The sequence below is a fragment of the Columba livia genome, chromosome 12 (genome assembly GCF_036013475.1).
Source record: "Columba livia isolate bColLiv1 breed racing homer chromosome 12, bColLiv1.pat.W.v2, whole genome shotgun sequence".
Taxonomy (NCBI): Eukaryota; Metazoa; Chordata; class Aves; order Columbiformes; family Columbidae; genus Columba; species Columba livia.
In genome coordinates this window covers 18116364-18141967 of record NC_088613.1, presented here as the reverse complement: position 1 = coordinate 18141967, position 25604 = coordinate 18116364, and the positions used below count along the sequence as shown (strand labels likewise).

The 25604-nt window shown below is 40.1% G+C and overlaps 1 long non-coding RNA gene across 2 annotated transcripts in view; it reads right to left on the bottom strand.

Moving 5' to 3' along the window:
* Positions 1 to 15031: 15031 nt before the first annotated feature.
* The window catches only part of LOC110354971 (uncharacterized), an 87119-nt gene continuing 76546 nt past the window's right edge, over positions 15032 to 25604 (bottom strand). For both annotated transcript variants that reach the window (XR_010475731.1, XR_010475732.1), the window contains one exon: positions 15032 to 23994. This is a non-coding gene — a long non-coding RNA (uncharacterized LOC110354971). The remainder of the gene's footprint in view (positions 23995 to 25604) is intronic.

The window sequence follows — 25604 nt, the reverse complement described above, 5'->3', positions numbered from 1 at the left end:
GTGTTGAAGAATTTTTCTTCACAAGGAAATAAATCTGATTTTTATCTAAGCTGGCAGTAAACAGGGTCAAATATTTAACTGTTTCTGTGGCAACTTCCCTATTGTTTTCCAGTTTTTAGTTTTGAGGGTTTTTATAAAGCCAAAGTCGGAGTGCTGCGTAGCTCCAGATCACAAGGATGTGAACAAAGGCGAAGAGGGTCCGTGGCAAACACCAACTGTCAAATAGCAAAGTCAATGTTTATTGTAAAGAGCAAACCATGGTGCCAGATAGAGGAACTTCGCTTCACCAACGCTGGATTTATTGTGCATGGTTTAGTCAAGTGATTTATATGGATTACACCACATTTTCCCTTTTTGTAGCTTGCCTTGATAATCAAAAAATCTTTTTGTAATTTACATTAATAGCTCTGCAACATTGTGGAAAATATTAAAAAAGACCTTTATATTTTTGGCACCTCCTGCTGCAGAGGACTGCACACAATCAACGCTCTTTTGAAGTGTTCCAAAGGGTTTGGCAAGAATTTGAGGTACACCCAAAATGTCATGAAAGACCCTGTACTGAATCCTCAGAAAAGCTGGTCAGTGAGTGTCCAGGTCAACAGTTTTCTTAGGCCCAAGTCCGCAGCACGCCTCTGCCAGCAAGAAAAAACATTACACATACAAGTCACTTCCATTATCTTAACTCAGTGGTTTTTAATAACAATAATACATATTACAGAAGCGTTATTTCCACAGTCGGTGGATCCCAAGTTGGGGAATACTTTCTAGACCAGAAAAGGATGTTGCCACAGGAGACATCAGAACGAAATCAGTTAAGAACTAGACTTTTTCAGCATGTTACTGCCTCAACAGTGTAAGCAAAACAAAGCACAACAGATAGAAGTTCAATATAATAACCAAGAATGGAATTCAGAAAAGACCATGGTTTTGATCGTAACTACTGTTCTGACCTTGGATAAGAGTTCTTTTACTTTCTTATTTACATTTTCTTATCAACAAAAAGCTTCCTACCTCAGAGTAGTGTTGAGTGAGTGTCTGAAAGGAAAAAATAGAAATGTTGTAAATGCAAAGAACTTTGCCCTTATGGAAGCCGTGTGGATGCACCACAGTGTTCAGTGACACACCCCCAGCTCAACCGAGCGAGAACTATCATAAAATTGCCATCAAGACTGGTATGCTGGACAGAAAACAAGAGGGGAAAAACCAAACCAAAACAAGACGCACAAAATTGAAAGGACATAGATAAAATCCGGGTGATTTTGAGGCTCCAGCTTACCTGCCAGTGCCTAAAACGGTTCTTAACAAGTACCCATACAAAGAAAAGCATCACATGTAGGATGACATGAATAGTGGGTAAGAACTGGAAGTGAGTGAAGCTCAATTCGTGCTCCCAAATGCCAGCTGAACTGAAGGCAAACCTTTTCCAGAACTTCCCATCAGGATTATGTGCCTTTATCACTTCTGTAAATGTGAATATCTTGCTCTTCTTCTGCCTCTTTTGTGCCTTTTTCTTCGAGCTTCAGGAAAATCTGAATCAAAACAGGACCTGTGCCAGTCTTGAGCACTGAGCACAGACACAGAATCAGAAAATCACAATTTGAAGCAAATATTTGCTGTCACTAAGGTATCGGGCCTACAGGGCTACATGAAGCCAAGGCCTAAGCTTTCTGATTTGAGAACATAAAATCTAAGCTTTCATTGCTAAGCTAGAGCCAAATCTTGTTCCAAAGATATGCAAGACCTATAGTAGCTTCTCCCAGGGCCAGAAATAGGTAATTTACTCTAGCAGAAAACTAGAGACACCTAAAATTTCCCAACATACATATTTCATTTTGCATGCAGTGAATCACTCTAGAAAAAACTCCTTCCAAGCACTTTGACACTACCTGGATACCTGATGTTTGGACAACGTAGTATGTGCACATAACGGAATAAGAAAAACAAAACTGACTTTTAAAGATTGACCCAGAAAGGAGAAAAATCTCAAACAAAACCCACCACTGAATTTCTTAAAGAGCGATCTCTTTTCCCCATATTGAATATTAAGCAGATAAAATCAGGTAGGAGAATAAGCCTACATGTTTAAAAATAAAGCCACGGGCATCAGTTCCCCTCGTGAAGTGGAACAGCGATCAGATCTGCTACACGTTGGGTAAAAGATGTGATGAATTAGTACCAAAGAACGAGGCAGGGAACTTTCTCTGGTTCCCGCTGTTCCGTATCACTGGGATACCAGGACTTTGCTAAAATCTGTCTACATATGAACAGGATCAACTTCCAAACTTTTGCAACGCTTATGATACCGGTTACTGTTAACATCTGGATCAACCCAGCTTCAGAATCCACCCAAGCCTGAGCTAATTCCATGTTTAATCATATTAATTCCAAGCTCAACAGTGACAACAAGTAAACCTTGTCCACATGCTGAACAAGAAGAAAAAAGGCAGAAATTCATCTCTTAAAATACCAGTGATTAATAAATCACATGTTTATATCTCTTTGGAGGAATACTTCTAATAGAAAGCAATTCCAGGCAGACCATTCTCTGCCAAATCAAATACTCATATGGAGAAAAAAAAAAAAGACCATTTCTGCCAGCTGCTATGTCCAAAAAAGCTTTAAAAATTGGAAAAATGAAAGCGTTTGCCCTCTTTCCACGAAAACCCAGAGTGCCGGGCACCAGGAAACATAATGTTCCCACTGATCTCCAGTAACAGAGGTGAATAATAACAATTTCAGAGTTATGAGAAGTAATTTGATGCATTCTGGTGCGGGGTGGGGGGACGAGGCAAATCCTATTGATACTGTAGAGACTTCCCTAAGAGATAACTGCAGTGTATAAGAATTCAGATTTCTTTTCCCCCCTGTATTGTCCAACTGCAGACAAGATGCTTTTCCCCCCAGTTACAAATAGTTTGAAAAGCTGCCAGAACCACAAGGAAAAGAAGGCAGAAGCAAAATTATCATTAAAACAAACCCCAAACCAACCAAACAAAAAACCCCTTGGGTATCATTTTCCCTTACTCAATGGGAAGCTTATCAAGATGATCAGCTCCTATAGCTCAATTTCAGAAACTATTCAGTTCCAGTGGAGAAGAAAAGCTGTAGTCGCAGAAACACTTTTGTCAAAGTACTAACACTGGGCTGAAATAGTATTTGCCCCCAGTAAGACAAAACAAACAAGTCTATACATTTATGGTCAATCTGAAATTTAAACAAAGCAAACCAAACAGACAACAATTATGGAACAACCCAACAAAACAGAAACAAAAAGCCACACACACAAACAAAAAAAAAAATCAACCATTGAAAATAAATGTACCACAATTGACAACCAGTACTTGTGGCTCTATCTCCATTTCTTACCAGCCTTACCAACTGCAAACCCATTCCATTTTCACATAAATGAAGATATTTTGGTAAGGATAGCCTTGACCAAAGGACAGGAAAAGTTTAGCAGCTCTTCAATGGGAGAGTAAGATCCAATTCCACATGGTAGCAAAGCAACGGCGTCTGGAATATACATCTTATGGTCTTTACAGTATCTCTGGGGATATAGTTTATTTAAATTTTTGTTTTTCCATTGAAAGTTTCATACCCCCCTGTTTAGATACTCCCATAGCTATGCGTTACCTTACAGTGCAGCTGCAGCAAGAGCAGTCGTCCATACTCATTTAGGGAGTCTTTCCAAAATAACTCTTCTGATTTTGGTGACTTGGAAAGAGATGCAAAACATGCTGAAATGGCACTTCCCAACACAGTGGTTCTCAGACAACCTTCACCAGTCAAGGCAAGCTGAGATATTTCAAACTGCCTCTGCCTTCTGAAGATGAATCTATCAAATAACATGACCCCAGCTACAGCTCATTCTTCACCTGCTGACTTGTCCCCGCTTCTCAGTGGCTTTCTCTACCCATCTTTCCTCCATTATGGCAACTGCGAGTTTATAATCTCCATTTTGGTGACAGAAGTAGATAGCATGCTCAAAAAGTAAAATAATCCCAGGTTGAAAACCCAACTGGTGAAGGTTAGGCACCTGATAAAATCATCCAATTAAGGTAAACCTGGCCTATTTAGGATGAGCAATTTGGAACAGATGACATGCCAGAATATTCACCTGAGAAACATTACATGCATCACCATCTTTTTTAAAATGTCTGACTAATTTCAAGTTATCTAGAAAAAAAATAAATTACCATGCCATAAGTTCCACTGCACGAAACATGAGACATATTGAGTCGATTCTGGCAAAATCTGTAGGAAATGCCAATAATCGGTTTTGTTGGAAATGTTGTTTAGCAGAATTACTGAGAAAACAGATAATAATAATCTCTAATGGCACAGAGTAAGGAGGTCAAAGAGAATCAAGAAAATGCTATTATTTCCTTTCCATTGTAAGGCTTCAGATTCTGCTATAGCAGGTAAATCTAGGCTGACTGAGTATATTTTTAGAACGATATTACAATTAATTATTCCAGAGAGAGAAAATGTTATTATCAGAGAATATTAAATTCTACTTGCTGCTAGAGGAAGACATAATTATATTAATTTCCAAGAGTTCTCAGAGGTTCACTGCTTTATTTCAAAAGAAAATCAGCTGCAACTCCCTTTCCCACTGTGCACACAGCTTTTTTCCGTACAACACTGTTAAAATAGTTGTACAGGAAACTGTAGCGGAAAGTTTTGCATCCCTCTCCCCTACCCCCCAGGGCAGGGGCTGTAACTAACCACAAATGGTGCTGCCGGCAGGGGCTGGAACGCCAACCTCACCTCACATGAGAGCCCAGTGACCAAACTAGAGACTTGGTCACTGTACACAACACAGGGAACCTTCATTTTTCATGCAAAGTGAAGCGGCTTCAACAGGTGAGAAACTGTTCCCTCACTTTTCCCATATTCCATGGATAAGAGGGAGGAACAAATGCTTTTCCTGGTTTTTCACTTCACAGAATCCCAGAATGTCGGGGGTTGGAAGGGACCTGGAAAGCTCATCCAGTGCAATCCCCCCATGGAGCAGGAACACCCAGATGAGGTTACACAGGAAGGTGTCCAGGCGGGTTGGAATGTCTGCACAGAAGGAGACTCCACAACCTCCCTGGGCAGCCTGGGCCAGGCTCTGCCACCCTCACCATCAAGAAGTTTCCTCTCATATTCAAGTGGAACCTCCTGTGCTCCAGTTTGAACCCATTACCCCTTGTCTTATCACCGGTTGTCACCGAGAAGAGCCTGGCTCCATCCTCCTGACACTCACCCTTTATCTATCTGTAAACATTAACGAGGTCACCCCTCAGTCTCCTCTTGTCCAGCTCCAGAGCCCCAGCTCCCTCAGCCTTTCCTCACACGGGAGATGCTCCACTCCCTTCATCATCTTTGTTGCCCTGCGCTGGAGTCTCTCCAGCAGGGTTAACAGTTTGTCCATGGTTAACTCTGATAAGTGTTCTCTCAGCATGGCTATAGGTCAAAAAATAAAATAAAATAATAAAAATATATACTATATATATATATATAAAAATATATATCTCAGAACACTTTGTTTATGGCTCCCAAGAGAGCTCGTGCAAAAAGAGCAACAGGTTCTCAACTTGCCAAAAAGTTCTTCCAGCATGCTCAGAAACAGGGATTTATGCTCCCGTTAAAAGTATCGGCACTTCTGAATCACACGCAGCTCCTCGGTTTCACAGTACACAACCTACAGTTAAACAGCGGAAAACCTTGCTGCAAGGTACTGTCTATGCTAAAAGTTTGTAGAGGTTTGAGGGAAGATCAGGCAAGTTAATGAAACTCGGGGGGTTTCAAAGTACAGCCTGTCTGAAGCAGTTCTTGAACCTCAAATTCTCGGGAGAAAGTTTGGGAAAAGTATTCCTAAAAATAATATTGCAATATTTTTCCCTAAGCATTTGCTTTTCACTAGATAAAACCAGGTCCTATGATATAAGACCTCACACCTTATCTAGAGTAATTAATAATTCCTATGTCAGCAGCAGGACAGACAAACAACGTAGAGACTCTTGTGCCGTTTCCATCCACAAGCAGGCAATGCTGTCTGGAAGATGCTCTGGGGTTCAGGTCTTGCAGCTGCCTGGTTGGACCAACCGGCTTGATCAGCCTGCACAGTTATCTGCTGGTGATTACAGAAAGATCATGGAAGGTCTCGGTTGCTCTCTCAACTTTATCCCAGCCAGCTATGTGCTTTGCAGGACAAGTCAGTTCATTTCTTTATGTCTAACTTTCCCCCCTGTGGTGAGTTTTCACCTATATTTTAAAGCAATTCTGCATTAAAATAGAAAAAGGTTGCAATCATAACACACAATCTTTTTTCTGTAGTTATGAAAGTAGATGACTTTTCTCCCTGTGTTATTCTGAATTCTTCTTTAACAGCTCTGAAAATTCAAAGCCATCTGGTAGCAGCTGTGTCTTGACTGCACACCTGTGCTTGAGCTGAAGTGGGGAAAAGTTCAATAAGGATTATACTGTAGGTGCCAGAATGTCTCATTTGTTCCAGGAATATTGCACAGATTTAATATCCCCCACCACTCCCCCCTTAACTGGTTTGTGCTTTACTCGGAACATCCAGATTAGAAAGACAAAGCAATTTCTGGAGAGTACAAAGCCCTTGCTGGTAGGTGCACAGCAAAAGTTTCCATGAATCTCTGTTGATCCTGGACCTGCGCTTGCAAAGCTTTATTGATTCAGGACAAAAATAGGCCTTTGGCTGGGCACCATGGATTTCCACAGATATCTGCTCATCAGCAAGCCAAAGCAAACTGTTCTAACGGTGAAAAAACACCATTCTGAGCAACTAGACAATAGCAAGCTTGGTAATGCCTGCAGCTGCAGGGCCCATACAGCCCAGTGCGCTTAGGGAGGACTCTCAGGACAGTATCTCTGATTATTTCCTTATCTACCCCTTCCTTTAAGTTCAAGAAAATAAGAAAGCTGTGTATGGAGCACACAGAAAGAAGAACCTGCCAACTCGCAGCAGTTCGGAAGAGGACAAGCTGAATAGGTCACTGCTGGTTCTTCTGGTATAATACAGCAACACTGCTGCCGATTGACTCAAGCCGTCTTTGCAAGGACACTTGTTCTCTAAGTACTCTTAAGTTAAGCAGTCTCAAATACCGGATCTCCCCTATACTTTAATCTTATTACACCGGGGCTGCTTGCCGTAATCTAGTACTGGCTTTATGTCATTGACTTTAGCTTAAAGCAGCTCTCATTTTGTTCCCACCACTTCTTTACCGACACGATGCCCTGCAGTTCTCCTCCAGCTCAGTGCTCAGGCAACGCTGTGCTGTTAAAGGTATTATCATTGCAATTAAAAATAAATACCTGCAGATCACTGTCATGGCATTCCCTACCCATCTTTCCCCTCCGCCACCATCAGTAAGGCTTGGAAACAAGGAGCATTCTCTCAAATGGCAAAACGCAGAAGCTGAGCAAAACCCCAGCCATTTTTTTCAAGGAGTACAACTATAAATGTAAAACCCTGCAACATTTCAAGTTAGGTAACTATTTTCCCTTTTATGGTATCTTTGATTCTTGTAGTTAATAATTGTATAGATATTGTAAGTGTTCAACAGCTGGCACAAAGTACCCTGGGATTTTTCAGCATTAAACAACCTGCACGAGATACAATTTCCTTCTAAACCCCTCCTCTCTTTATTAATCCACCAAAACAAAGCAGTGCAATATCTAACCTAAGTTTAGCTGTTCTCAAAATCCTTCCCTATAAGATATTAGTCACATGAAATGCCCTCTCTCTTTAAAATCCATGGGCGCTTCCATTCTAGCAGGTAGTGATAATGCGTCACCTGCAAGAGCAAAGTAAAAAGTGTTCCCCAAGTGGGAATATAATCTCTTTAATAGAAAGTGGTTTTCCAGAGGGGGGAAAAGCAATTATTTTTCTTCCAAAAAAACCAATATATAACCAAGTTTCCATACGCATAGCAACTTTCAACAAAAAGTCGTGTAATCCAAAATGCACCATTTCCTTGTCTACCATGAAAATCTTTTAGCCCAGCAAATGAACTCAGAAAGGGGTAGAAAGGAGGTCAGGTATATCTCATCATGACATTTAAACTAAGCAAAAGTCTTGGGTTTGAGCAAAGGTGCAGACAAGAGAGAAAAGCAGGCTCTTATTTGAAGGCCAGAATGCATCATATGAACTTCCAAGAAAATCAGATGGAGTTTCCATTCCCTGTAAACAGGAATATTCTATTCAGCAACCCCATCCTCAAATGAATACTGCAAAATGTTTCTCATATACAGAGGGAGCCTGGGCCAAACCCCAGTGTTCTAGCCCCACTACAAAAGATACCGGTTAAAATCCAAACCCAGACTTGCAAGCTGTGTTTAAATGGTCAGCTTTACTTGCAACATCACCAGGCTCTGGGGTCACCGAAGCAGACTGATTTTTTGGTTTCGGCAAGGTTGCTGCCACGTAGAGCTCTCTATCTCAGACTTCTATTGCTCCACATACCTCACTTTCAGCTTTGCACAAGAAAATTTGCCAGAGCTCCACTTCCATTCTCCACCAAAAACTACTGCCTGGGAGCAAATTAAATAATAAGATGCACTTGGGCAGCTTTCTTAGGGATGTGCTGAGCTAGGATGTTAATCAACCCAACCACCCTTTACAATTAAGATTTCTTCAGAGCTGGCTGCTGTGAAGTAAAGGAGTTTGACCCACCTTTGGCCAAGCTCTAGGGAGATTCTGCCCATGCCTGCCCCATAATTAATTACATATTCACTCACAAAACAGCATGGCTTGTAACATATCACAAAACCCTGTCACCAGGGGCTACTTCATTGTGCCTGACATGACTTGAACTGAAAATGGGGACTAGAGGAGCAGGTGTTCACAGAACACTTGACACTCAGCTGGTGCATCATTTTCATGGCGCCCTTCTTCCTCCCAGGGCTGTATCCTCAGAATGTTCTGACGATACAGCTCCAGGACTGCATTTAATAAAACTTCACTGGTAAGTTCTTCTCCACCGTCAAGATCTCCTCTGCCACATTCAGACTGAAAAACTATTTGTTTGTAGACCTCCGTGCCAGTCTTCGTTAGACCTACACTATCATTTCTTAGCTACTCGGTGAGCTCCCTATGCAACAGGGTGTAGCACTGATGACAACCTTATAGTTCAGCTGGATGTTAAAAAACTAAATTACTTTGACTTACTGGCCAGATGGGTTGAGCAGCACGCCAAAGCCTCCACTCAGTCAGTGTTTCCTTCATTTCCCGTCTTATGATGAGAATGTCTGTCCATGAGAATGAACCTTGGTTCAACCTTGATTTTCATAACTTTCAGTAACTTGCTCCAAAAGAATTGTTATCTGAAAACAGTATCCATGCTCTTCTTGAATGTGACGCAATGTCACAAGTGAGTCAAACAGATGAATTCTGGCTGTTCCCTGGTGGCAGGATGTTAAATCATAACTACCTGTGATACGTTCATCACCACAGAACATCAGCATCCTTCACTTTGAAGTTAGGTCTTCTACAGTAGTTAAAACCAAAACTACTTCATAGACATTATTCCATTCTATTCCAATTAATTACTTTGATTCCAGTTTTGAATTTGTAAAAAGTGTTTCACTTGTAATCACTCAGTAAGTTGATACAAAGCGGGATTCAGTCAGGCTACAGTACTTAATTCACTAGTGCTTATGAGATACTTTGAGATCCTATAATAGGAAATCTCTAAGAAGGACAAGAGATTAAACTAAAAGACGGTCAAAATGCAGCAGTTGCCATTTGCTTCCACACAGATCTACTTGGGAAACAGTTCCAGCGCCAGTACTTTAATGGCTTACATACCGTATTTTTTTTTCAAAAGCCATTAAGGCCTGAGAAATCCCACAGTGGTTATTTGGCTTGACTGGAGAACTTCTGTGCCAGAAAAACATTCTGCTCGCCAGGACAAGGTAGGGGAGGCTGCTCTTTAATTGGGCTGGTGACCACTTCTCTTAAGGAAGGGCTTTTACTTTGTTATTTGAAACCGCTTCCTTGAGGTTAAGGAGGAGAAAACATGTCAAAACGCAAACATACAAAAACATGCAGTGTTAGATCAGATCAATCTGATCAATCAGATTCAATCTGGGTTTTGGAGAACACTTATTGACTAGATGTGGGGAAAACACTTTTGGACCTATTTTTTTTTTTTAACCTATGTTAAAAAGAGGTAAAAATACGTCACAGTGTCAAGGCTGCTTACAGATTTTCCTTCCATTTTCATTTCCTTTCAAAAAATAATACAGTTAACTTAATTTTATAGAAAAGATTTTGCCTATATTTACAAAGTTGTTTACAAGATTCTCCATCTCCACTCCCAATTCCAACACCACCTACTGTAGTGCTAATTTTTAGAAGTTCAAACATTATCAAAACGAGTATTATCATTGTGACATCACACCCTGATAAAAATCAAAGCTGACATCTCTGATTATTTAAATCCAGCTACTTCTGTTGTGCCATCAAGTCATATTTAGCCCCTCACTTTCCAAAACCAAACACAAAACCCCTTAAGCAGTGTATACAAATCTAAACTGCTGCTCAGCTCACATCAACCTGTGATGTGCTCAAAGTTTAAAACAAAAATAAAAGTGTTATTTTATTTTCAATAGATTTATTTTTTCAGAGACAGAAGAACCAAAACACTGCGAGAAGCTGCATGCAAAACTTGGAAGTCCAGATTACACTGGAGATTGAAGAGATTCCTCTAGTTTGGATTTGCTTCCAAACTCCTAGATGCTCGTTTTAAATGAAGCATGGTTGTCTTATTCTCTTTTTACTCACACTGCTTTTGCATCAGTACAGGTACCCCAAACTCTTAATTTGCAAACAGCATTATGAGGTAAACAATCAGATCCTTTAAATTCAACCTGTAGTGACTTATCGTTTGTATATAGCATATTGTTCTTGCAATTCAGCTCCAGGATTTCACAGCAATTCACTGAAATCACATAAAATTTAGGATAAAATAGTTTCATCTTTCTACTCCATGCCATTCCTCAGCATTTTGAGTCAGCAGAAGGCGGCTCATTCACCATCATTTAATTACCTTCAGAACTCACACTAAACTTTCCTAAGTCCTTTGGCAACGGGCACAACCGAGTGAGCTGCACAAACGCTGAGGTTGCAGTGAATGTGTTGATTAATGAAGCACTAGATGGCACCCGAGCATTCAGCTCTTCAGAGGTTTTTACAGCCCTTTTCTCACCCAGATTTGAAAACAAGACAGGTGCCTGAATTTTATTCAGGTCAAGAATGAGGATTTCTAATTCTTTACATGGGAATGTGTCTTAGCAAATACCATCTAATATAGTAGTGCCAGATTACAAATTTTAAAAAAGTAAAACTTTATTCTATTCTACATAAGCAAATATTAGTTCTTCTAAATAAGGAAACTTCAGAAATGAGTAAGCAATTCCATTACTGCGAGCAGTTTAAAAGCAACCTTTAGAGTAGAGAAAAATATTATGTTGATAAGTTTCTTCTTACCACTAAGCAGCGAAGAAGAAACTGTAATCAATTTCTGAAAATCCACCTGAGTGCCTCTGTAAATGCTGGACAAGTCAGAGCTGATGGGACACAAAGATTAGTCATCCCAAAACAAGGGCTTTGTGTGTTTTGCCCAAAAATAAATCAGTACGCACCTATTTCCAGCGCTATTAGGATGGAAGGAGGCGCTGTTGTCTCTAGACAGCACACTGATAAAAAAAATCCAGGTTTGGAGCAATTAAATGATATGGTCAATACCACAGAGTAAATCTGTGCCAGAGCAAGGGAATGAACCATTCCAGGCCAGTGACTGACCCAGCAACTGCCCCTCCTGCCCCCAGCAACTCTTGGGACCTGCTTAAAGCGCATGACAAACAAGTGGTAGCAGAAAACTCCATGCAGGACTGATCCAGAGCACCAAAGGACTGGAATAAGGTAACTGGCCAGCAGATGGGCTATGGCATCTTTCCAGAACTCACACAACCAACATTCTCCTTTTCTGAAGCGAGGACAAAACAAAATGTTCTGCCTTGTCTCTGCATTATTGCCATGAAACTTTCATATGGCAGAGAAAGAGCACTACCAAGAAGATGAGCACAGAATTTTACATACATTCTAGATCACTGAAAGAATAAAAGACCGTGGCAACAGACAACACAGAAGGCTATTTTATGGTGGTATTATGTTTCCATAGATTTCCACTAGATTTCCACTAGATTTGTAGATAAAGAATGGCTTAGGAAGCAGAGAAACTGGAAGGACAAAAAAAAATTTACAAGCAACAACAAATGTGCTGTGGTAATATTTAAAATAATAAAAAGCAGAGAGATCTAGGCACTCCTAAAGTTTAAACTAGATGATTGAAACCGATTTTAGAAAAACCACTTGAGTTCCACCAGGGTACATGAGGTCAGAATTGGACCCAAAGAACCTAATCTCTCACCATATCAACAAGTTAGCAGGTGGTCAGGACAGTCCAGCTGGAGAACGGGCTCAAATTTTCAGTGAGCTAATACACACTAATCTTCCACTTCTGCAGACCTGGCTTCAAAACCTAAGATCATGAACTAAAATTAGTCTGCTGCTTTTATTCTAGTCCGCACTTGTGCATAGCACTAAACCACCATAAAAAGTGTCCTGACTGGCAATGTCTCTGAGACAGGCCCAGTTCTGGAAGGGCAGGAAATGCTGTAAGCAGACTAAAGCACACTGGCACAGCCGTGTGCAGAATTTTATATTCTCTGCCCACATTATGCTTGCCAAAGCCAAATTTATATATTTTTTTTTCTCCTTGATTTCTGCAAGTGCCACATTCATGCTGAAAAGAAAAGAAGAAAGGAAGGAAAGAAAAGAAATACAGAATGAATCACTGCAGTCACTGGAACTAACACCGCACTGATTCACACCCTGTACATCTGCAGAGAAGGCAGTGATATTGCACAGGGTATGGATTTGCACAGGCGTTATTTACAGTATCTGGTTTCATTGGGTTTGTTTTTCTTTAGCATAGTGCATAGCTTCATTTTGCCCCACCATAATGGTGCAGATTGCTAAACTGGTCTATAACTTTTGAACTGGCCTAAATCAAAGTACTGTAAACCTAGATGATTCTTCCACTCAAGCGACTGTCCCAGCTACACAGAGACCCAACCTGGAAATATGCTTGAATTTGTTAACATAAAATATTCATAGTTATCCATGACAGATCACTGGACAAACTCCAGCCACATAAACCAAAGATAATCAGCCACACGTCACTAAGGAAAAACCACTTCCAGCTCATAACTCCAATATAACAGCACGTATTAATACAGGCTGTCATATTCAATAGTTAGAATCTAAAAACCCCTGAACTATGACCAGAACTACGCCCTATCCCTCTAAAACCATTTAGGATTGAGACGGGTTTTTTGCAAGTAAAATTTCTCCCATGCACCACAAAACTTCCAGCCAAAACAGGCAGTGCAAAATAAGGTCTTCGGTAACACGCAAGCTAATATAAAAATGAGCAGTTTCAGGCAGTTATGAGATCTTCTAAGACAGCAATAAAGGAACACACAAAATTTAAAAGGAAATAAGAAGGAATCAACTGATATAGGAGCTTAATGAATTGTTCTATTTAACAATTATCAGCCACAAATAACATGACTCCACTGCACCACCGAATTGAATGAGACTAGCTGGCTGGAATTAAATAAAGCAGGACCGTAACTTTTGCCAGCAAAAATACAAAAGCCAGATAACAGTAGCAGCAGCAGTTGCCGTTAATCCCAGGAAACTGTTTTTCCCCATTTGCCAAAGCGGCCATTCTCCCCAAGAGCAATTCTCCTTCCGAGGCCAAGGTGGTGCTCAAATATAGTCAGTAACAACCACCTTTCCCAGAAGGTACCTGTGGCAACTGGGTCCCTTCCCGTGCGCTCAAGTGGGGAATGGAGCAGAGCTACGAACCAGGACTTTGACTCCCATGCAGCGGAGTTCATAAGCACGGCTACTACCGTAAAAATGGGCACAGAAAAAGTGGCAGGTTAAAAATTAAGTGTTCTACAAATTTACCGGCTTATCTACAGATTTCATTTTCTAGAAAAGCTCCGTGATCCTCATCTGGACTGTAATGTGAGAATAGCTTCTATTTAAGAAAGTTTCTGTTAACATCTAGATAAATATGACAACATCTCCAACTAAGTTTTGAGTCCTCACTTGCTGTGTTTGGTCTTTGTATTACCGGAGTTTGCTTCAGTTACAATCGCCCCAGAAAGAGTGTTCAAGCAACACCAATAAGGAACCTTGAATTTCCCTCCCACTAATGTATTAATACACTGAGTAGACCTTATTAATGGGGTGGACTTCAGTGACTATGGTTATATTCTGCAGGCTCCATGCCTCTAGAAACTTCTCAACAAGAGGAACGCCTACAGGAGATGTCCAAGACTGCAAAGCAGAAAGAGACCAGTTCTATTTCTGTACCTACAAAACCCAAGGAATAATTAACAAATAGAATGTGAAACTGGCTACAGAATTGAGATGTTTAAGCCATGCACTTGCAACACATTCATTCTGTTTCCATTTAATTTTCTTCCTTAAGTCACACTCATAAGAAATCTGGAAATAAAAATATGCTTTCGGCAGATCGAGCGGGTTGGACAGCAGAATGTGATTTTTGGTGGCCCTCTCTAAATGACCACAGACAACGTTTTGTTTCTAAGAGTTGTCTCCAAGTGAAAAGTCAAGAGATTTTTGGATTTATCTGAAAGTAAAATTCACAATGATAAAACCAGGCAAACCCATTCTGGAAAGCTCAGATTTTATTTCAGGCTCACAATAGTTACCGCTCTTATACTGATGCAATACATGAATATATAAAAGCAACGAAGCCTCCAGGAACAGAAGCCAAGGAGTTTTATTGATACCCTAATTAGACAACAGAGTAAAGATCCCTCATAGCTTTCTAGAAACAGCCCTGGATATGCACAGCACTGTCAGAGTGAAAAATCAGGGACCCAGATTTTAAATATCTGTCTGGTTTGGATGGCAGGAAACCCTTCCTGGCAGCAGCTCCCTCCTCGCTCGCCTCAGTGCACAACAGCGTTAGCTGAGCAGCTTTGGGCTAATCCGCACCATCCTACCTCACATGCTTACACAGGTGGGAGCTGCCCAACCTGGCTCTTCCGCCGGCAGCTGTGGCAGGGAAGAAAGAAAAATATCCTCGGAATACAGACCAAAAGCAAAGTGGGGAAGAAAGGAAAAAATCAATTGACTTCTGCTACCAAGTAAAAACTTTACAGCTGTTTTAAAAAGGTACTGAGCTACCAATTTGCTTTTCTACCACACCAGTTATTAGGCACACTCCTGGCTTTAATAACCATTTTCTGCTCCAACTATTTGTGTAATACAAAGAGGAATACAGAGCAAGCAAAACCCATTTAATTAGAAGTGCTGTTTGCTAAGCATTCAGAGGAAGTTACAGAATTGTGTGTTTCACCATAATGATATTTAATCTAATGAAAATTTTCTTAAAATAGGATTTGTTTCCCTTACACGACATAAACATATTGTTCATGCTCATTACAGGCGATCCACACAATAAAGCAGAAACTATAAAATTAAAACACAGATCTGTGAACAAGTTAGCACAGGGTAAACTAGGTTATGAACCTTTAGGGTACATCACCTGTGCTGTGGTAACGCCGTGTAAATGTTTTCACCCCATGGTAAATTAAAAGTAGCTGATCCTTATTCAAAGAGCTGTTGAAAGAATTTCTGCTCCTTTGCCAGCGAGTCCTCTGGCGCTGAACAGATGTGGTCAGAAACTATATGAGACTGAGTCCTGGAAGGAGCTACAAATCAAGATACTACCATTAAGCAAGGAGCGAATGCCAACCCTGCTTAACATGTTGTAAACCCTATCACAGGCTTCAGTGAAAACACAACTTTGCCTGCTCTTTCTGGGTTTGCTTCTTAGAAACTACTTATTCAACATTTAAAGAAGTGGCCTGGCCATTAATACAACTTTTGTGTGATTGCAATTTAACATCTAACAGAAAACTCTGGCCTGACAGAGTGCCTTAATTCGAATTGTTTCTTCACAAACATCTCAACATATGGAGAACATTATGCTGGCGGCTCGTGATGACCTATGGTCTATATGACTAGTGCTGTTATAACAGCAAGAACCATGTATGTAGTCAGAAAGGAAAAGTGAAGAGCAGGCTGAGTGTGTACACAGATAGATGATAAAGTTTCCAGTACTCTTCAGGAAATTTTGACATACAAGATAAACAACAGTAAGGAGTAAGAGAGTTCTCTGAATCTTCTTAGATTACCCCATAAATGTTTTTACTCATATGTGTAAAATCTGGATAACAGCAGTGGTACTTACTGGAAGGAAGAATTACTTCTGTAAGCTTAGAATTGTGTCTAGTATAACTAAATACGAAGTCCCCGCAACAAGCCTTCTGATAGCCAGAATGTTATTACCTATTGTTGACCCAAGAACTGAGCTGAAATTCAGAAATTTGAGTTATTTCAGTTAGAATGGAAAAAATATTTGAACTTCAAGAGCTATGATTTCAGATTTCAAAATGAGTTTCAGATATTCCCTTTATCTGTTCTCAGAAGCAACAGTCACAGTGCTATTGTGCCTCGTGGCCTTTGAAATGCAACAATTTATCAACAAAAATACAACCCAAAAAACCAATCACCTATAAACCACCTCCTTCATCTGAGCCACATTACTAAAGCTTTTAATGCCTAAATATGTCTGCCATATTTATGAAGATATTGTCATAATAAAACACCAGTTCATTCATTAATTTTCATACCTACACAGGTTTCTTCTTAAATTCCAGAAATCCATCTCGAAAAACAGTTCAAGTTGTGGAAGGGCACAGCTCTCCAGACTGTGCCTTTACCTGAAGCCAGTTAGACAACTCAGTTTTGGAACTTCTCTTTAGCTGTATTATATACTCCAGTCTAGTAACTCTTACTGAACAAGTACCACATAGAGCAAGGATTTCATTACACACTCAGAGTTTAACCCTTGATACTGGTCTTTAACTGGCCACTTCACAAAAGGTAACTCTGCTTTTTGAGCTTCGGTGCTGTCTGTTCATCAAGCTGGGACAGGGCTGCATTCTTGTAGCACTTTGTTCTGCCTCACTATGTACTTGTAAAAGTCCTCCTTCTAGAAACCCATTTCCTTCACAGGACCAGCATCTAACTGACCTGTCCCCTTCCATTTCTGGCATCACTGATACTTTCCCTTGTTTTCACAAACAACGTACTATTTCTATAAACCTTCACATGTGTCATGAACTAGATTAGCACCAGGTATTAAAAGACAAAGTCATGCAAAAATAATTGCCAGCTTCCAGCATCCTCATTAACAACTTTTTTTTTAACTTCTCCGAGGAATTACTAAAATTTAGTGGTAAATTCTATGGTGTCCTGGGGGCACCCGTGGTCTCCCTTTCTAGTCTTACTCTGGAAGTCTAAATGCCACTGAACAGCAGCACCTAGACACCTATTCCTTGGAAAGGCAGGTGATAAGATGGGAAGTTCTCAAGCTGCAAGATACTTAATCAGCCCTAACCAGATGGTCCCGTTCTCTTGCTAGTATTTAGCTATGTTGGAATTGATGACTGACCCCCAAACCAATACCTGGTGCCTGCTTTACTGGGCACAAGCCTTTTCACAGAGTAAATTTTGCATCATTGCTTGTCTCGGGTGGCTCTGTTCAGCCATTCAACTGATATGTAATATAAATGAAAATCAAATTCATTAAGTCAGTTTTGCATTATTTGGACTTGACCAGCTTGACCTTTCCCCTTTGGCAATTCCCTCATTACCTAAAAAGTTCAATAAACGTTCCATCCCATTTAAGTTCTTTTATTTCCTCAACTCTTTGACATAGCTAATTTCTGCTGGGAAATCTCAGAGCTTTCCTGATCTCCTGTGTTCCACTGAACTTCTTTCTTGACAGAAGGAACCACAGATCTGTCCCCAACATTTCCCACTGCTGCATTACAGCTGGGTTTCGCCATCTATCCCAGCATTATAACAAGGACTCTTTGGTCCTTTCTGGGAAAATTTTACTCATTGTTCTACTTCTTCTCATGAAACCTCCAAGTTTAGTCATAATACTTTCTTGGAATTTCTGAGCTCCTCAGGCATCTCCATCTCATTTCTTCTTTGTGACCTAAATAAGTTGGCAAACATAAGGGTCACAGACATTTGAACGAGTCAAGACAAGAAATAATTGAGAGAGCCAAGTACCTTTACTGCATGCCCTTCCCCATGCGTAAAGATCATACAAAATTGTATATTCCTACATGCAGCAGGAATCAAAAGAGCAGTTGTCTGTTCACCAACTTCAGCCTCTTTCTAGGTAGCATCGACCTCAAGCTCTCCCTCCTTCCGAGCTTTCCATCCCTACGTATCAGAGCTTTTATGACTACATCTCCCTTCTGCCACTTCTCTCATCCTCTTTCTTCGTCGCTTTCACCTTCAAACAATGACATTCTGCTACCCATATTTGGATTCCACATGTATTTGCTTTGCAGGCCTGCGTTTGGAGGGGAGGCTTCTAATGCTCTGCTTCTCCTCTTTGGTTTCATAAGGGACATCTCCTGCTGAAAGCCGTCCCCAAACACTCTCGTGTCCACCTGCGCCAGCCCCTGAGCATGCTCGTGTCCACTCACCACAGTTCAGCCAATTGACAGTAAGAGACAGTAAATCTATTACATTCCTGACCTGAGAGAACAAAGCTCTTTGTGTCCTCCCTTCCCCTGGTACTAATAGCAGTGCTGGTTACCACTAACTTGAACACTGCTTTTGTCTCTGCAGCATTAGTCCACAGGAACCAAGCCAAGTGACTCGAGACTTCAATCCCAAAGCACCTACTCAAATTGATTAAGCTGCAGCAAGCCCACTACAACAGTAAGACAAAATATGTTCACTCATGAGTCTTCCACAAGAGTTTAACCGAAGGCACCGCATACCTTGCATTTCTGACACTCTGCATCCATGGACATTGTTGGGTTCGTTGATCGTATGACAAGCAACAATTCGATTCAATTTACTTGGGTCAACATGTGCCCAAGAATGTGTCTTTCATGAACTATACTGTCAGGTCCCTGAGGAGGAAAAAGAATACAGTGCTTCTCCCTGTGCTCTTCAGACTGAACATTATGTCCGCAGATCTGGCCAACAGCGTCCCTACAGGGCACAACTTTCTGCACTAGACTCAATGGGAAAGTTAATAATGAAGAATAATTTTTAAGTGCTCCAGAAAGTGAGCATGTCTTTAGCTGTCAGCTCAATTACTTCTGTTAGGAATTAATTTGCTGATGTTTCCACAACTACAGCTTTCCAAAGCCCACACAAGAACAAATTACATGGGGTGGGAAGAAAATTACAGTAGGGCTCAACAATTGCAAAATGTGGAGTGTACAGGCACTACTGCAAAATCACAACCATTAACATGTTATTCTATCGAACATTTAGATACTATGAACATTTTCCAGCTGAAACCTGTCCAGGTTTTCTTCTATCCAGTGCTCCGTGTTTAGTCCAGGAACATTAATGATGAAAATCTAGACAGCGTTACATTGTGTGAACTATTAGACGTACACTGATGATACTTGATTTTATATTGCCTTTGGCTTAGTCAGTTCACAGCATTTAAATGATCTGACTTCTGGCTAGCATCTGCTGTTGAACGAGTAAACAGTAAATCAAACTTAAGACTTCATTGCTGAGTTAAAAGCCTGTTTTCCTACAGACCTGGTATACCGCATGATGCAATCAAACACATTATTATCTGTCAAGCATCCAAAAATGAACTAAATGACTCATAAAAGCAATAAATAAGACACGGTCTCTGCCCCTGAAATACCTTACATTGTAAAATTAAAACAAGACTCCCAGAAAGACTAAATTCTGGGGAACCAAGTTAGTCCCATAATGGAAGGAAGACCATGGGTTACACAGTAATAAAGCACAAAAACTCCTACAAAAGGGTGAGAATGGAACCTGAACTGCCCACAGCTGCATTAGGCTGATAGTACCTGTGCATGTTTTCTCCCCACAGAAAATGTGAGTTACCTTATTCAGTAGTTCTGTTCAGATGTTTCCACACTGTTTCCTTGGGCAGCAGATTCCAGTTTTTCCCCCAGATGAAGGTGTGTCTGCTTCCCCATTTTTAATGGAATAAACTACAAATCCATCACGTGGTTGCAGGACACTCCTGAGTTCAACTGGGTCTCTGTTAGATAGCGATCAATAGGTATTTCCAGGAAATCACTGCTAATATCTCTTCTGACAACCAGTTGCTCACATACAAATACCTGAATACAGTTGAACTTCTAAAACTTTAAAACAAAAAAAACCCCACCCTAGTTCTGTGCAGCAATAACCAAAACCATCATAACTGCAGAGCATACTCAGCAAGCATCCCTATGATTTACAATAGTCTAATAAAATTATGCCTCACGGAGAAAGGAGAAGGATTTCACTCCACCAGGCCTGCCGCGTCCAGCAGCTGCTACTGAGAGAATCTGCAGAAGGCAGAGTGTATGTCAAGAACGCATTTTAACATCCATACACAGCTATACACAACCATACGCACATGAAAAGAAATAGATTATATAATTACAGAAGTCTCCATTATACTTACGGCTTACATTTTGCAATTAGGTACTAAGCCTTTTAGATTTCACATATACACGGATTTATTTTTTTAACAGGAAGGTGCAGTAGTCATAAAATAAATAATGCTTTCACATTCTCTTAATTCAGACATGCTAAAATTAATTAAATTTTAAAGTGTAGGTATCTGAACAACACCACTCGCAAAGCTCCAGACTTCTCCTCTGGTTTAATAGTCAAGGAGTACTGCAGTGACACTGCGAACTGACCTTATGTGTAGTTACTTTTCTCTTAATAAATGAGACCTACAGCACCTAACAAGTATATCGTGTATCAAATGTCTCATGGTACCGACAAAGAGTGTTGATAACTACTTTGAAACAGAAGCAGACAAAATTTTGCACTCTATTTTATGAAGCCTGAAACTTTCACCGTTGCCAAATCATTTCTGCATTTATAGACATTATTAAATGTTATTTAGAATTGTTTGAGAACTATTCTTTATTCAGGGCTCAAATGGGGGATGTGAAGAACAAGTATTCAAATTTTTGTCTTATCTCCATTGTGCAAGTCTTGCCATATATTTCCTCGACCCTAATCTGTCTGCAGTATTTCCTCAGGAAAAAAAATCAACGTACTGATACGCTTTTCACCATTACAGAAGTGTTGCCTACGCTTTCCACCATGTGTGCTTCATATACCCTAATTCAGTCAAACGAGTGGTACTTTCAGACAGGACACTGAAGCATAGAAGGTCAAACATGTTCAGCAGTTTTAATGGACTGATTCAAGAGGCCCAGGACCATCTTTTCCAGAAACCAGCTTCTGTTTATTTGCTTTGCTCAGACCCGTACACCTTTCTTAGCACATGTACACAAGCGCTTTGAATCACACCCCTAGAAAGCCACCACCACTCAAATTCCGTGAGCCCCAATGATGTGGTTTACACACCTCACCTCGCGGCACAGAGCATCATGATGGCAGGCAGCAGCAGAGAGTTAATTTCTCCAGGACAGTGTTCATCTACAATACCAAAATCCTTGTTCATCTGTGATACCAAGATCCCTGTTCTCAGCCCTATCCATCAATTCTAACAGCTGCAAAAAGGGAGGCAAGGATCATACCAAGCTCTGAAATATCTGCAAAGTCTCCTCCTCAAAGCAGATCCATCATGGGCACCCTAACGAGCATCTGTCACTGCTGAAAAAGAAAAAAGTAGATTGGATGCATGCGTGCCAAAAAGCACATGTATGTATAAGAGGATGGGAAAATCCTTTGTTTAGCATTCTATTACTTTTATATGGCCTAATTTGCAACTTCAGTATTTTCAATGTTATGTTTTGAAAAAAACAGCAAGTCTACCATGTGGTGTCTTTCCTGTAGGATTCATCATCATCCTGTAGGATTCATCATCAGTTACAGCCTTTACACCCAGCACACAGACCTCTGCATTTGAGCCAAGAGCAACTGATGGTGACAGCACCTCGTCATCCTTGCTGTACATCACCACAAAAGGGGATAACATCTTGAAACAAAAAATTAACTTGGACTATTGCAGTGGTAGTTCTCACTAGTAGTAAAATGCAAGAGCAAAAGAATGTAAATGAAAGGTAGTCAGTATTTTTTCTTTCAGATGCAATCATCGTAAGTCCAGTGTAATTTATCCCAAGTGGCACGTTATTCTATTAGCTGTCCACAAAGTTTCTCCAGAATCAGGCCCTGAGTAATCTCTGTTACTATCTGTACTCTTTACAATTTCATTTTAAAGTACCTGTGCTACACAGCGAGGCTGAGTGTTCCATGTCAATGGGATAGAGCAGATGGGATCATAACAGTCACATAAAACATATAAAATACAAACCCTCCCTTACCTTAGCACATGAGTGAACTACATTTATCGGCCCTTAACAGGACAATCCTTAAACCCTCCAAAGACCACCTGATTCATGCTCTCTCTTAGATCATTTCAAGAGAACCTAATCCTTTTGCTACTCAATGCTTTAAATATAGTAAGGCTCTTTGCAATTTGCCAAAGGTTTGCACTCAAGTTAGTGCAGTTCAGAGCTGAGACCTATTTCACTCATGGCAAAGCAAATGTACACCAGACTGTGGATACTCCCATATTCTACTGACTATCAGCAAGTATCTGGGGAGAGAAAGCAAGGAACTGGTACCTCACAAGAAACTGGCAGGGGTGGGGGCGGGGGGTGGGGAGAAGGGTCTCCCTGCCTTCCCAAAGGCAACTTTAATTTTAGTGTCCTCATCAGCCAGAACCCAGGACAACAAATATTCTGCACTAGCAACGAGCATTATCTTTAGCCAAGAGATAAACCCACACAAAAGATTTCAAACATATACCAATACATATATGTGTGTATAAATAAGAAAGAAGCCTTTGAGTCCCACATTTAAAAGTGTGTGTGGTTTGTTACCATCAAACGAGGTGTAAAAAGCACAGATCTTGGCTGGCTGAAGTTGAGAGCAACACTAAGTGCCCATAGACTCGGCCTACCTTGAGAAATCTGTTCCTGCTGCAAACTAACAGGCTTCAGTACAGTCTGCAGGATGACATCACCCAAAGCAGCCTGCCAAGTATGTTACTTTTACATTTCTTCAGCAAGAAGATTTCCTTTCACCACTTTTATTTTTTTTTTAGTTAGTCGACCGTTCAAAAATATGAAAGTTCTAAGTATTTCCAGGCCTATAGATTAGCAGCTTTTAACACAAGCAAGTGACTATGCCTTTTAAAAATGTTGTATATAAGTATCTTTTTGCCTGGTTCTTTTTAATAGATTTATACTTGCAACCGTGCTAAGCCAAAATAATACAATTGGATGCAGTTACCATACTGAATTTTTTCTCCCTTTCGTTTATCAGAGTCCCACTGAAGAATACTCCATTTTATGTGAACAGTGAAAGCACATCCACCCATTTAGCGAGTTGTATGTAACCCACTGGAAATTATGGAACATGAACAATAATATAAATCAGTCACATGAGAAAACTCTTGCATTTTCAAGGAATCTGTGTAAAGCTTACTGGATGACAACTATGAGTAATGCATTTCACTCTTCCACATAGTGTAAACAAACAAACAAAACTGCTCAGTTAGTTGCAGAAATTATGGTTCTTTCACTGAAATATTCTAGATAAGCTCTTTACTTTTTCAGTTCTGATGAGGGTTTGCATCTTATCTTTGTAGAAGCCACAGCTGAAGTACGCAGGAGGTTTTTCTTTGGCACTCATTCTCCTCAGGTGTTAGTACTTTCTTCATCAGTAAGTTTCATAAAGTCAACATCCAGCTCCTCACAGCAGAACCTGTGTCTTCATTATTAGGTTTGAACCTAAAGAAGATAATTCAATATTAGTTAATGCTGTAAAGGCTGGGATGCTTTCTCTTTTGAAAACCTCGGAGGGAGGAAAAAGAGAATGTAGAGTGCTCAAAGCAGGAGTTCAAGTTCAGAGTTACATATGCAACCCAGTGCTATTTCTTTGACTTGAAATAATGCTTTAAGTTCCTCTTTTGTAGTCTTGTTTTTAAGCAAAGGACCAGACACTACTACTGTAATTCAGATTTTTTTCCCATCAAGAGCCAGACTAGTTACGGTCCTAAATCTGAAGCACTTTGTATGGTACAGGAAACAAAGAGACTTCAGAGAACAACCCAGTGCTATCAAGGGGAGAAAGAAGGTAGTACAATGGCAATTTTCTAATGTCCTAATGCAATGCAGCGATGTCTTAAACTTCACCGAAATTGTCATACTCCTAATAAATACCTATAGAGTACACATGTTCACAATATATTTTAAAGATATATTATCTTCAGTTAATTTTCCCCGTGTTTCCACAATGATTTTTTAATATAAGTTGATCACTTTAGGAAAAAGTAGAGCTGATAATGAATGCAACTACTTTGATCTGCTTGCAAAGCAGCTCAGATCTAATGCTCTCCAAACATATATTGCAGTGCTTATGCAAGAAATATGGAAAAAGGTTAATTTTTATTTATATATTGTTAAAGAGTTTGGGCAATAGTAAATTGAGAACCCGAAATTTGCACTTTATTAATTTGTCATTTATGACCACTTGTTAACATAAACCTTGAGTAACTGCGGATTACGAGTAAACAAAACACAACCAGGTTTTACGAGTCTAATTTCATGATTTGCAGCTCGTCCTTCTGCACGCCATCCAACTACAATTACTTTAGTGCTGCTTCCTATTGCCTGGCTTCAGATTGCTGATAAAAGGCTAATATCACAAAACTGGCATTCTGTTGTGACAAGAAGTACCCATAAATTAACATCACATTCAAACACACTGATGCCAGTATGTCTCAGTGAATTGAATGGACTCTTACACAGCCATAAAGTGAACTCTTATTTGTTCTATTAGCTCAGCAATTCCAGGCAACAGAGGATCAATGTAGATTATGTATTGTTTAGGCAATGGTAGGTATTTTTATAAAATACCGAGGAAAAAAGTCAACCAAACTAACAAATCACATGGGCCTATTGCACAGACAATGGGAGATTTGATTTAGTTCTGTATATTATATAATATTTAGTAGAATTACAGTCACTTTTGAAGTTAAAAATATTATCCTTGCATTTACTTTGACTTTACTTGCAGATTATGGTCCTCTTTCTTGAAAGGGCATCACGGCAAGGTAAGATTAAAGACAAACTTTATAAAACACAATTTTGTGGTATTAAAACAGAACTCCTCCTTTCAATACTTGTCAAGGCTGCTGTAAGAACTTCAGTGCTAAATGCTCAGGTTACACATAATCCTCCAGCTGCAAGGCAACAATTAGCACCAAAACCTCTAGAAAAGCTTTCAGCTCTCAACAGGTGCCTCACCATTGTGTTCAGGTTTAAATCAAAATCTGGCAGTGTGTCCCACCTCCTGCCACCCCTCCCCTTTGAAACAACTCTTATTACAGCCCCTACCA